We start from the raw sequence: 4,207 nt of genomic DNA, 5'->3' as shown, positions 1-4,207 counted from the left end.
GATTGGCAAAAGGCAAAAAGTCTCACAAGATCAAGTGTTGGTGCGAATGGAGAAATGGGAACAATTGCTTCAATTTGATGGTGGCTATGAGAGTTGAAGACGTACCCCCTGACCTGACAACTCCAGGGGTATACCTAGAGTCTCACAGTGTCTGCAGAGGCACGGCATGGGCTCTACCTGAGGACTGTCACCCAGGTCCTACTCCGGACCTGCTGAGTGAGAATTTGCAATTAACAAGACTTCTCAGGTGACTCGCATGCTTCTTGCATCTTGAGAAGCAGTGCTCTCAGGAACCCAGGCGCGTGTGGACAAGGAGTCTTAGTGGCTGATCACAGCTGAATTGCTTGTATCTGGGAAAGGTTGGAGATGGACCCTAAATCTCCGTGAACAATAAAGTGGATAAATTGTATAATGGACAATAAGATGGCAAACAAGCAGTTCAAATGAGTGAACTGGATATGTAATACCAATGGGTAGCCTTAAAAAATATTGAATGAAAACAAGCTGTCAGAAGGTGACATGTATGCCACATATATAGTTTTTTAAAGTACTGTTGTTATTTATAGAGAGAAAATATAGAACCATCAATGGGAAACACATCTCAGAAAAGTAGTTGCCTCTGGAAAGGGAAGGAGAGGGGTGGAATGGGGGCGTGGCAGCAAAGGGGCCTCATCTGAGCAAGACTTCTAATTAAGATCTGAAGGAAGATGTTAGCATTGATTAATTCTGGGTGGTGGATAATGAGGGTTTATTACTCTACTAACATGTTTTCATGAAGTACTTCAAATATCCAGAGAAATACAAATTAATGTTCCATTTTTTGTTAATAGAAAATACACTTGCACGAAAGGGGAGATAAAGGTTTTCAGGTCTACATTTTATTCCTAGCATATTCCATAAGCTCACTGTGGCAGAGGCTATTACTTGTTTCTCTCAATATTCATTCTCTCCTTCTTCCTTATAATTCTGATTTTTCACTGGGCACAAAGCCACCTAAAATCTTACCTTCCTAGCCTCCCTTGCAGCTAGCAGTCTGTAAGTTCTGGCCAGTGATCTGAGCAACTTCGGGGACATGTCCTTAAAGATGTGGGATGTCCTTATTCCTTCCTCCGCCAGCTTCAATGAACAGGTAATGGTTGGCGCTCTACCCCTGTCTGGGACCATGAATCCTCACAGGGCAGAGAAACGGAAGCCCAGGAGCTTCCATCCTTGACACGTAGAGGGACCCTATAAGCCCGACAACCTCCTTCTGCATTCGAGAGAAATAAAACTCCTGCGTTACTGAAGCCTCTGTTGTTTTGCATTTCCTGTTGCAGGTGACTCACGTCCTGATTGCTTTTTTTTTTAATTGAAGGATAGTTGGTTTATAATGTGTTAATTTCTGCTGTACAGCAAAGCGATTCAGTCATGCATATATATATTCTTTTTTATATTATTTTCCCTTACGGTTTATCTCAGGCTATTGAATATAGCCAAATCGCTTCTTATTTCACCGTGTGTATTGTTCCCTCCCCATATGAGAGAGAGAGCTTCAACAGTGGCAAGGATGTGGACTCTTAGCTCTGAGAGATCTGGGATCAAGTTACGGTGGCAGCACTAATTATGTGATCTTGGGCAAGTCATTTAAACTCTTTAAGCCTTTTTTATTTTATTTTTTTTCATCTGTAAAATAAGGGTGAAATCAACCTTGCCGAATTGTAAAGGTGAAAACTTAAGTGTGAGCACTGTGCCTGGCACATGATAGGCATTCAGTAGCTATTAGCTTTTACTTATTTTCAATAATCTCTTCTGCTTATACGTTTTCTTGCTTTATTTAACTGTTCACTTTGGTTTCTGAAATCATCTAATGGAATGGTAATTCGCAGAGAAATCCATGATTATATTGATCCTATGGTGTATTTTTTTTTAAGTACTAGTGTATATATTGAAATTCTTTCTGGCTCAAAATTTTTACATGCTAAAGCTGAAAATATGCTATTTCACTGTGGTTGTGTGATACCAATGGAAACTGTCTTGACAATCACTGATCCTAATTATATTAGAAGACTCAGTGCATTTGTACAGAGAATTACTTTGCCATTAAAATGAGACAGGGTCCCAACACCACTGATGTCCCTTCGGATACAAAATGCCTTCTGAAAACAGGAAGGGTTCAAATGATCCTTCGCAGTATAAATTATTTGAATGTCACTTAAAGTTTCTAACAGTTTCTAAAACAAAAAGGTCATGGTGTCTCTCCGCATTTAGATAAAATGGTATGTAGTTAATATATCTTCAGGTACTTTTCTTATTTTCAAATTTAATAATAACTCATACTTTTGTGTACGAGGTAACAGTAGTCTCAGCATATATGAAGCAGAACTTCCAACAGTTCCATCCAATAGTGGAATCCGTCTCTTAGGACGTTCCTGTAACTGTCCAGTCAGGGTTCTCTGCTGGAAATGCCATAGAAGGATGCCTGCCCTGGGGGTAGGGGGATTCCCTGAGTGACGGCAGGATCCTGGGCTGGGGTTCTCTACCTGCTGCTCCAGGGAAGCCCAACAGCTTGATGAGCGCTCTGGTGAGTGAGCTCACACCACTCTCCGCTGGACATCTTTTTAAAAAACCGGTGCTGCATGCATGTGCTTTTTCTCCAAACTTGAATTGGGTTTTGAAAGCGCAGGCCCAATGCAGATGGCAAATCACTGCAAGGAGACTGAGGAGAAAACTTATCCCAAGTGGGCGGGCCCATCTGCAGGCACTCTTTAGCTGAGCTGTGTGTGTTCTGCGATCTGGGCTCACCTGAGAGAAAGCTGTGCAGCTGGAAAGAGACGTCTTTGGTGCTCTCCACATGCCCTCTGTAGGTGCCTTTAAACCAGGCCCCCTTTGTCTTCCAGAATTCGGTGTCCTCCGGTGGCTGGAGGTGGGCCCAGGGAGATCCAGTCTCTGCTCCCTAATCCCAGCCGCTCTTCCTGGGGCCTTGCCAGCCCTATTGCCCAAGCACCCTGCCCACCTCAGGTCCTGGATAACTGAATTCTCAGAACAGCAACAGTTTGAGAATCAAGGTAGGCATGCGAGGGAGCCTTTTGAGGTTGCCTGAAAACCAAAAGACAGAGATGGTATTTCCTCCACTTATATAGGAGATCAGTGTGGAGAGAGTATGGGTCTTGAAGTTAGATTCACATAGGTTCAAATCCCAGCTCCAAAGTTATGAGCTTGTTAACTAGGATATATCACACCAAAGCTTTGAGCCTGTTGCCTTTAAATGGGGATGGTAATATCCATGTCATGCGTTAGTGGTTAAGATAAGAAACTCTCACATACAAAGAGCCCAGCAGAATGCTTGCTGCATGAAGTCTTGCCCCAAATAATGCCACTCACTATTAAATCCTGGTTCCCATTCTATTTTGTTCCCTTTCCCCGTGAAGTACCCCAAGGGACATGGGTTTACTTGCCCAGCTCTTCACCCAGTTCCCCCTGTGCAGAGTGTTTTCCTTGCACTCACACTGGGCCCACCTGGATCACCCAGGATAATCTCCTCAAGACCCTTCATCACTCTGCAAAGGCCTTTTTGCCACGTGAGGAAACGTTCATGGGTTTCAGGGATGAGAAGGTAGACATCTGGGGGGCAGGAGGTGCACACGCTGCCGACCACGGGGTCCTCACTCGAGGCGTTGTCGTAGAGACCGAAGTGACGGTGCAGGTGGAACGCGGCGCTCTGCCCGCTGCACAGCTGCCCTGCTGGCAGGTCTCGGGCTTCAGGTAGACTGTGAACTTCTTGAGGGCAGAGAGCGGCTTGTCCTCCTTTCTGTCCTCTGTCATACTTAGCATAGTACTGGAGCCACAGCACGGCCTCAGCAAGCCGCTTGTCAGGTTTTTTTTTCTTTTTTCTTTTTTCTTTTTTGCGGTACGCGGGCCTCTCACTGTTGTGGCCTCTCCCGTTGTGGAGCACAGGCTCCGGACGCGCAGGCTCAGTGGCCATGGCTCACGGGCCCAGCTGTTCCGTGGCACGTGGGATCCTCCGAGACCGGGGCACGAACCCGTGTCCCCTGCATCGGCAGGCGGACTCTCAACTACTGCGCCACCAGGAAAGCCCTTGTCGGGTATTTTAAGTGCAGAATCCTAGAGTGGCTCCGCTTGCAGGTGGGTCGGTTCCACAGTCACGGTCACTCAGCGGAGCCGGGTCCTGGCTGTGCTCGCTCAACACGGGCATCCAGTGAGCGTGCCT

The 4,207-nt window shown here is 45.9% G+C and overlaps 1 protein-coding gene across 1 annotated transcript in view; it reads left to right on the top strand.

Moving 5' to 3' along the window:
* DNAJC21 (DnaJ heat shock protein family (Hsp40) member C21) overlaps nt 1-436 on the top strand; it is a 31,293-nt gene extending 30,857 nt beyond the window's left edge. The window contains exon 13 of the transcript XR_014294084.1: nt 2-436. The gene's annotated coding sequence lies outside the window, so the exon portion shown is untranslated. The remainder of the gene's footprint in view (nt 1) is intronic.
* The last annotated feature ends 3,771 nt before the right edge of the window (nt 437-4,207 follow it).

Source organism: Mesoplodon mirus (assembly GCF_964341445.2).
Source record: "Mesoplodon mirus genome assembly, chromosome: 5".
In the NCBI taxonomy this organism is placed as follows: Eukaryota; Metazoa; Chordata; class Mammalia; order Artiodactyla; family Ziphiidae; genus Mesoplodon; species Mesoplodon mirus.
This window is presented reverse-complemented; position numbering and strand designations above follow the sequence as displayed.